Source organism: Mus musculus, chromosome 14 (genome assembly GCF_000001635.26).
Source record: "Mus musculus strain C57BL/6J chromosome 14, GRCm38.p6 C57BL/6J".
Lineage (NCBI taxonomy): Eukaryota > Metazoa > Chordata > Mammalia > Rodentia > Muridae > Mus > Mus musculus.
This window is the reverse complement of record NC_000080.6, coordinates 62,506,601-62,516,426: the sequence shown is the minus strand read 5'-3', so window position 1 is coordinate 62,516,426 and position 9,826 is coordinate 62,506,601. Positions and strand designations below refer to the sequence as shown.

The 9,826-nt window shown below is 44.5% G+C and overlaps 1 long non-coding RNA gene and 1 pseudogene across 1 annotated transcript; one reads left to right on the top strand and one right to left on the bottom strand.

Annotated features, from left to right (window-relative positions):
* On the top strand, positions 1,056–1,787 carry Gm6076 (predicted gene 6076; annotated as a pseudogene).
* On the bottom strand, positions 1,210–9,567 carry Gm46482. The gene is made up of 3 exons (XR_001781424.1): positions 9,457–9,567; positions 7,557–7,740; positions 1,210–1,297 (listed from the first exon to the last, which is right to left on the bottom strand). It is a non-coding gene; the product is annotated as a predicted gene, 46482 (long non-coding RNA).
* Between the last annotated feature and the right edge of the window lie 259 nt (positions 9,568–9,826).

Sequence of the window (9,826 nt, the reverse complement as noted above, 5' to 3'; positions counted from 1 at the left end):
TGGGTAGGGACAACAAACACTAAAAACATGTTAAAAAGCCATATGCAAACCTACTACTGCAGAAGCTTTGTAAGAATATAAAAGGAATTAAATGGAGTCACTCTATAATGAGGGAGACTGTTTCAACTAGACATCTCATGTTACCAAGTAAAGCTACCCCTCTCAGTAACAGGTTATATTTTGTTGAGTCATTGGACAAAGGGGTCTATAGACATCTCCCCTCCCAAATATACAGGCTATTGATTACCTTCCATACCTGATCCCTCAGCCCTTATCACAGAAGTTTCTTCTTGCGATAGATGGTAGTTAACACAGAGACCCACAGCTGTACACTGTGCAGAGAATGAGAGACATCGGAGCACTCAACCCTAAATAGGATGTCTTTACCAGGCCCCCTTCCTCAAGGCTCAAGGGTCTATGCAGAAGAAGAACCAGAGCTGGTGGTTGAGTACAGGGAAGCAGTGTCTTCCATACACAGGGATCAGCAAGACTGATGCACATGGGAACTCATAGAGACTGTGGTAGTGTGCACAAGACCTGAATCAGTTCAAAGCCAGACGGGAGAGAGTAGACACAAAGTCCCACCATGGATCAAGAAGTGATTTGCAATTGATACCGCTGGAAAGGGATAGTCAGTTTCCTCCAGTAGAGTAAGCCTGGGTGTGTCAACCATGCTCCAGGTCCAGGACCCAGGCCAAGGAGTAGTTGTCCAACACAAAACAGACTCCATGGTTTGTTTTTATTTCTGTACTTTTTGTTTTGTTCTATTTTGGTTTGGTTTGGTATTTTTTGTTTTATTGAGTTTTGCTTGTTTTGTTTTTTGCTTTTGAGGTGAGGGAGAAAATGAAGTTGAGTGTGTGGGGAAGTGGACGTAATCTGGAAGGAGGAAGGGAGGGGAAAGAAAATGCTCAAAATATATTATATTAAAAATTTAGGTTAAAACATAAAGTAACAAAAAAGTCATTTCATTGTTTTTCTAAGTTTGCTTCCGTGCTTGTTATCTAGGCTTATACTAATTAGAGTATATAGACATTTATTAAAAATAAGTAAACATGGCTTTGCAGACATCTCTGTCCCCTGTCACTATTTACTGTAGCCATGTTCTTTGGAATCATGAAGAAGCCCTCCTCTCCTTCCAGCTGTTTGCAGACAAAATTCCAAAAGCAGAAAGGTTTTGTGGTCTAAGTACTGGAGAGAATGGATCTGGATGCAGGGTTCCTCTTTTCACAGAATTATTCCAGGATTCATGTGCCAGGGTAGAGATTCACACGCCATAATGCACTGGTGGCAAGTCCATCTACAGAGAGAAATTTGAGGATGAGAACTTTATCCTGAAGTATACAGGCCCTGGTATCTTGTCCATGGCAAATGCTGGACCAGACACAAATGGTTCCCAGGGTTTTTTTTTTGTTTGTTTGTTTGTTTGTTTTTATCTGCACTGTCAAGACTGAGTAGCTGGACAGGAAGCACGTGGTGTCTGGGAAGGTTATAGAAGCCGTGAGCATTGAGGAAGCCATGGAGCATTTTGGGTCCAGGAATGGCAAGATCAGCAAGAAGATCACCATTTCCAACTGCAGACAATTCTAATTCTTTTGGCTTGCAGGCATTTTACCCACCAGACTATTCCTTCTGTAGCTCAGGAAAGGCCACCCCCAATTCTGCTCATAATACCCTATAATCTCTTTTCTCATTAAAATTGTTTGGTTTCTATATCTTCCTCATTCCCCTCAAAGTCTACCTGGATTGCAGAGTTAAATTTATGATTATGAATAAAAACTAGATAAGAAAAAACAGTTAAGTAAATATGTAGCGATTCTGTCCAGGTCTGCGGTCTGTTGTAATGAAATATCAGAGGCCAGGTATGCCATGATATTCTGGTGTGAGTTTCTTCAGCGGCCAGGTCTGAAGTCTAGAGAGTCCAAGCAATTGGGGGGAGGGGCTCTTCTACTGCATCACAAACTGTCAAGTCAGAGAAAATTAGGGAATCTCTTCTCCCTAAGTCATTGTCACCATCTTAAGGACCCTACTCTTATGACCTCACCTGATCCTAGTTACTTCCCAAAAGCCTCATGTCCAAGTATCACTAACATGTCAACCTGGAGAAAAAAAATCTATTGAGAAAGGAATTTATTGGGTCAAATCCACATTCAGGAACTTGAAGGTTGCATTCAAATTACAGCACTAGAAACTGTCTTGTTGAGATTTCGAGTAGATGTGGAAGAAGTGTGAAAATAATCAAAATTGGATAGATCCCAGAGCTAGATCAGGACTTGTGGCTCCTGGCATATTTTGGTCCATTTGTCATGTCTACGGGTGTTCCTGCTCCCAGAATTATATTAAAACCAAAAAGAACCCTTTTCTTGCTGTCTTTCCCCTCTTCCTCTAGTCTTCAAGTTATGTATAGTTTTTCTATTTCATGGACCTAGAGGGGCAGGGCAGCCACCAGAAAGTAAACACAAGAACCTGCTGAATCCAGCACACAAGCAAGCACACTAGACTCCTACCTGTAAGTAAGGCACTCAAGCAGATTCCCAACCCTTCAGTATCTCTTCTAGTTCTCTCTAGATAACTCTCCACTTTCTTTACTCTTCTCTGACAGCCATTTATTTTGACTTTTCAATGTACATCTATTGGTCATTTGACTCCCAACTGACCAATTAGTTCACAGCTGGTGTGCTGTTATCTTGGTCTTTCCCCTTTGTGTTCTGTCCAAGGGGATAGTGCTGCCCACAGTAAAGGAATGGATCCCAGCACCCAGCCAATCCTCTCTGGAAAGGATTGTGCCTAGAGATGTGCCCCAGTCTCCTATGTGATTCTAAGTCCAGTGGAGTTGGCAGTAAACATCTCCATGACCCCCATCATGGCTTCACCCCTCTCCGCTGACAGATGCCTATTGCCAACATTAGGAAGGCTCAGGACTCCTTGTGCTGTGCGGTGGCTGAGCTTAAACCTGGCTTTGATTCTCTCTTATTTCACTGTCTTCCCATCTATATCCTAAAGACATTAACAAAGTACTTCTTACCCAGAACACTGTGTGTGTTCCATTCACTCACAGCACCTCTTTGATGTGTCTCAGAGACAGCCATGCTTGCTATTATAGGCCCTTGGATGCTGCTAAGCTTTCTTATTTTTCAGAATCTTTGAACTTCGTGCATTCTTTTGCATGCTCAATGAGTAGCTCTGGAAAGTGTTGGGGGGGGGGGATTAACAAAGGCTCTGCTAATCTTGTATTCACCTAAGTCCTTTTGAGGAAGCAACACCTGTTTCTCAGAAGGGAAGGCAGAGAAAAAAATGTAACTTAAAACAAACAAGGGTATTTTAGTTAGGTTTAACCACAGTGGCAGAGATCCAAACAATGACAACAGGCTAGGAACCTGGCTCAGAGTGGTGACACTTGTAATCCCAGCACTCAGCTGAGGCTGAGACTGGAGGATTGTGGGGGAGGGGGTGTGAGGCCAGGTTGCATTATACTGAGACTCTGTCTCCAGGAAAGAATGAAGCAGAAAAGGGGTGGGGGAGAGACAAGATGAGGGAAAGAGGGTGGAAGGAAAAGAGGCGGGCCAAGAAAGGTATTGTTCCTCTCTGTTCATGGGTGGCTGGGATGTCAGTGGTCACACTGTGGTCTATGCACCCTCTCTGTTGGAAACTGTCCTATCCATGAACTCCAGAAAGGCTTACCATTATTTTGCCTTCTATGCCAGTGGGAAGGAGAGGGGGAACCATATTTGTGGAATAAAGCAAGCCTCAAGAAGCTTGTATCATGTCAGCATGTCGCTACTTGCTGTTCATCAGTGCGTAGTCATGGTGCTGTGAGGGAGGTCAAGAAACCAGCTTTGGTTTGGGGAACCCATTCATGCAGCTAACACTGAGTGAGAAGGGAGGGTGTGTGCCGGGGAGGGGGCTAGTCAGCCAGCAGGAGATCTGTCCTTTGCACTCGAAACCTACCAACCATTGAAACCGAATCTTGCCTTTATCACCTGCAATTTGAGCTTCCCTTGGGCATATTTTGTGATCTATGAAACAGAGATGGTAAATGGGGATGGATGCTTTCAAGAAAGGGGAAGAAGGGATGCTCTTTCAGGCTGCATTGGGTAGCTAATGGAAGGCTTGGAGCCAGGCTTGCTCATGGGAATTTGGCATCTGTGTGGACATGTGTGCTGGGCAGTGGCTGCTGCAGAGCCTCTCCCTGGGTTCAGTGGGGCTAACAGAGACTAGAAGTAAAAGGCATGGGCAGCTCGGGAGATGCAGTCTAGCTCAAACCTGTCCATCAGGCTAAAAGTGGTTTCTTCCAGCACACCTGAATGGTGTCAGTAATGCCTAGCTATCCACGGTTCAGGGGCTTTGAGCCTATGTAGATGGGATGTCTGCACAGATGACTGAAAATAAGTAGAGGACACACAGTGACTTTTCAATCATGAAAACAGAATTTAAGGGCCATTTGTCACTTCCCTGCCATTTTGCCTTACTAGGAGACACACAGGCTTCCTGTCCTCCCTCCTGTGTAGTCGGATGGTCCCTGTATCATCTGGGAAGTAGTCCTGGGTCTTCATGGTCCATTTGGCTTGGAGAAGAATTTGGAGACACTCTTCTCATGAGCTATGTTACTTTTGCTTTTTTTTTTTTTTTTTTTTTTAACCAAAATACCTGACAGAAGCAACTGTTGGCAGGGAGGTTTGCTTTGGCTCTTGGTGCAGAGGCATTGCTGGCTCTTAGGGCATAGGACTGTGCAGTGGGAACTCCTCACGTGGTGGCTGACAGTAGCAGAGCTGGAGAGATGCAAGAGTGAATTAAAGAGAATGACTTCGGTCAGCCCCAGCTCTTTCTTGTAAAGCTACAAGCGAGGGGAGAGAGGTGAAAACATGAGGCTATGAAGCACTTTTCAAATTCAAACCATCACAGGGGCTTATGGTGGATGCTCCTGGATAGACACCCACAAAGGCTGTTATCAAATTGAGCTGGTGCACTGGGTATTGTTGTCTAGAGAGCCATTCTCTCCTGTTACTCTCATAGGCACACAATGTTCAGGTTTCTCTCCTCAACCCTCCCGAGAAAGGTATACAATATATAAAAGTGTGTGTGTGACATTCAGAATGGCTAGGATCAAAAATTCAGGTGACAGCAGATGCTGGCGAGGATGTGGAGAAAGAGCCATTGCTGGTGGGATTGCAAGCTGGTACAACCACTCTGGAAATCAGTCTGGCGGTTCCTCAGAAAACTGGACATAGTACTACCACTAGATCCAGCAATACCTCTCCTGGGCATATACCCAGAAGATGTTCCAACTTGTAATAAGGACTCATGCTCCACTATGTTCATAGCAGCCTTATTTATAATAGCCAGAAGCTGGAAAGAACCAAGATGTCCCTCAACAGAGGAATGGATACAGAAAATGTGGTACATTTACACAATGGAGTACTACTCAGCTATTAAAAACAATGAATTTATGAAATTCTTAGGCAAATGGATGTATCTGGAGGGCATTATCCTTAGTGAGGTAGCCTAATCACAAAAGAAATCATTAGATATGCACTCACTGAAAAGTGGATATTAGCCCCGAAACCTAGAATACCCAAGATACAACTTCCAAAACACAAGAAAATCAAGAAGGAAGACCAACGCGTGGATACTTCGTTCCTCCCTAGAATACGGAATAACATATCCATGGAAGGAGTTGCAGAGACAAAGTTTGGAGCTAAGACGAAAGGATGGACCATCTAGAGACTACCCCACCCGGGGGTCCATCCCATAATCAGCCACCAAATGCAGATACTATTGCATATGCCAGCAAGATTTTGCTGAAGGGACCTGGATATAGCTGTTTCTTGTGAGGCTTTGCCAGTGCCTGGCAAACACAGAAGTGGATGCTCACAGTCATCTATAGGATGGAACACAGGGCCCCCAATGGAGGAGCTAGAGAAAGCACCCAAGGAGCTAAAGGGATCTGCAACTCTATAGGTGGAACAACAATATGAACTAACCAGTACCCCCCCCCCCCCCGGAGCTCGTGTCTCTAGCTGCATATGTATCAGAGGATGGCCTAGTTGGCCATCATTGGGAAGAGAAGCCCCTTGGTCTAGCAAACTTTATATGCCCCAGTACAGGGGAACGCCAGGGCCAAGAAGTGGGAGTGAGTGGGTAGGGGAGCAGGGCGGGGGGGGGTATAGGGGACTTTTGGGATAGTATTTGAAATGTAAATGAAGAAAATATCTAATAAAATATGGGGGAAAAGTGTGTGTGTGCGCAAATGTCTGTAGTGTAGGTATATGCATGTGTGTGGTATCTGTGTATGTTCATATATATGTGTGTGTGGTTTGTGTGCACATGTGTGTGTGTGCATGTGTATGTGCATGTATGTGGTGTGCATAAGTTTATGTGTGTAGTTTGTGTACATATGTGTGTATACTTATGTGTGCTTGCTTCCTCTGGAGTTCAAATGTAGCCAGTGTGTTTTCTGGACAGAATGCTTAAAATTTGAGTTCTCTGCTTTAGTCTTTGGCAGATATTTGCATATGAAATTGTGGCTGGTTGAGACAAGTGTACTTTTTCTATTGTAAGCTTAAAGTGATGTCTGACTTTTTGAAGGCAAACTTCTAAGTGGAAAGTCCACACAGAACAGTGACTTGTCGGAGCTCTAGTCCCTCTGCTTTCTAGTTTTGTGAATTTGGAAAAATGATGTAACTTCTCTTGTTGCTGATCTGTGCTTTTTACGTTACTCTCAGAGTGTATGCTCTTTGAAGCAGGCATATTTCTCTTTGCCACCATACCTCTATAAATAGAATGTCACTTTGCTCATGACATTCAATAAATAGCAGTTGAATAACTCAATCAAGTGGAAATAGTAATCCTGTCTCATGGGGCAACCACAGAGATCGAGCAAGAAAGCCCTGCCAAGTCCCTGGGCTGGGTCCCCTGGAGGTTTTCCATGTGAGTCAACATTTCATAATTCTCTACATGTTTATAGTGTTAAGTGACTAAAATGACGGCTTAAATAAGTTTTATGTCCAATATTTTATGATTTGGGGCTCAAAGCCCCAGCTTTATGCATGGTATACAAGGGCTGTGCCACAGAGTCTCAGCCCCAGGGCCTTTATAGCCAGTTTCCCAGAAGCCACGGCTATGTGTCATCACCAGGAAGCTCACCAGGGTCTCCTCTTAACGTTGTTCCTGTGACCTCTGCACATGGACGGTTCTGTCATTCACTAAGGCCCACCAAAACTGCTTTTGTCAAGTCCATCAGGGACTACGGCCCTGCTGAGCCGTGGCATTTCCCAGTCAGCCCCGTCTTCTGAGGTTTTGGCCTTGCTCAGTGTCCAGGATGCTCACACTTTCTTCAGCTTCCTGCTTCCTCCATGGAGCCTCCTCTGATCCCTCATCACATTCCCCTGTTCTTGTCAGCTTCTTAGGCTGAGGGTCACAGGTCCCTAGCCTTGAAGCTCTGTTTTCTCTCTGCATTAGTTGTTTCCTAACTAACTGAGAAATTTGAGGAGAGTTTGATAATGTAAATTTTATAAACATCATTTAGAGCATTAACATTACATAAGAAATACAGCACTTACCATGAGGCTATGTCCCAATAAACCCATTGATGACAATATTGTAGGTGGACCATGAACTGCATATATCTACCATGCAGACATGATAGATCAACAGGGCAGCACTTAGAGTGTAGGCTTATATCTCTTCTGCTTATGGAGATTTCTGTCACTGCCCAGTGTGCCAAAGGACGTCACCATGCCACTCCTGTACCAGGAAAGATCAAAAGTCAAGATCCAAATTGATTTGTACTAAATGTGCACCACATTCACAACAATATAAAATTTAAAAATAAATAAAGACCAACCTATTACATTGTTGAATCATCTTTTAAGTTATGGCCCAACTATGTTATGGTATTGGAAACTGAGGGTTCCTGGAACCCAAACAGGTTAGCAAAATGTGCTAGCTACTGGCTGGGAACTGTAGACAGAGTCAACACACTGCTCCACAGGGTGGATCTGTAGAGGCCCATGGCTGGAGAGTCTCTCCTATTGCTTGATTTTGTGCCCATATACAGAGCCCAAAGCCAAGTCAGAAATCTTGTTAATAAATTCCAGGGAACCAGGCTCCTGGGGTGAGGGTGTTTGCTCACCTCTTTGTTTCCAGTCCTTACAAGGTTTGTTTCTTTATCAGGCTGGCCTGACACTGGTGATGGACTGACTTGCCTTGTTCTCATTTCAGTGAGGATTGCCATGGGGAAAAGTCCTTACCGTGGGATTTTCGTAGATACTTTGAAAAGTCAAGTTAAGGATTTCGTGTCTGTTTCTAGTTCACTAAGAGATCTTAATCATGGTCACTGCTGCCACTCATGTTCTACCTGCTACTTTGAGGGCAATTCTCACATCCTTAAGAAATGACCTAGTGTTGAGTATCTTATAGTCAAGATTACAATTCCTCATCCATTTTCAATGGGGAGAGGCTGATTTCTGACTTATGTTTTGTGCACCATAAAGTATGTCAAAAGTATGTCATTGGAGAGGAGGGAACAAATCACACACACACACACACACACACACACACACACACACACACTCACACACACACACATTGGTTTTTCAAGACAGGGTTTCTCTGTGTAACCCTGGCTGTCCTTGAACATGCTCTGTAGACCAGGCTGGTCTCGAACTCACAGAAATCTGCCTGCCTCTGCCTCCTGAGTGCTGGGATTATAGGTATGTGCTACCATCCCGAGTACTTTTTCTCTCTCTCTAATCTTATGTGCATTGGTGTCTTGCCTGGGTGTATATCTGGGTGGAGGTGTTGGATCCCCTGGAAATGGAGTTACAGAGAGTTGTGAACTGCTGTGTGGGTGCTGGGAATTGAACCCAATCAATTCTGGAGGAGCAGACAGTGCTCCTAACCACTGAGCCAACTCTCTAGCCCCACAAATAATATTTTTAATCAGCATCATACTGACCCAGCCCTAATGTTACTGAGCAGGAATACAAAGCATCACACTATGTACAAGGCATTAAACAGGAAGTGGACACTGTTCCTTCTAAGTCAACTTTGGCTTTTAGGCGAGACCCCAGGTCCTCAGGGTCTTCCCCTTTTATTGTGTGTGAGGCTTTCAGCTGCAAGCTCACACCAGTAGCCTTGGGTCTCAGAGATGGGATGGCGGTGACAGCAGCAAAGATTCAGAGTGGCTGACCATTTTATAAAGTTACTAAAAATTCAGTTATAATCCATTCTCCAAGGAGAGGTCAGCAAGTCAGTGTCTCCTGAGGAAACATGGGGACACAGTGTCTCCAAGAGAGACTTCAGAGCCATTTTCCCTTCTTGCCCCCGAGTCCTCCATTTTCTGACCCTACCATGACTTCAGTGTGTCCATCACTGTCAGTGAAGGCAAGTGTGGTGCTCTCCAGAATCCACAGAAGCAGTGTGCCTGGAGGAAGATCTGATGCACGGTTTGTAAATTACCTCGAGTTGGTGCTCTGTTGGCTTGCCTGTCTGATGAGCTCCCGTGCATACAACGGCAGGTGATGGTGTGGCCCATGTGGAACATACCAGTCTCAATGACTCAGAACTAGGCAATGTCTATATGGCAAGGAAGAGAGATTGAGTGAGCTCATTTTGGCATCAAACAAGCTCCCCAGAAACGGTCAGAAAAGTGAAAGGAAATCAGACTGCTGGCATATTGACATGGAGTAGAATGCGTCTAACTGTTTTCCAATCGCCTGCACACAAGTAGGGACAGGACAAGATTGTCATTGGAGAAAATACCTGCTATAACCTCTCTCTAATGAGCAGCTCCACTCATTGTCTGAGGGCACACTGTCATTTCATCTCT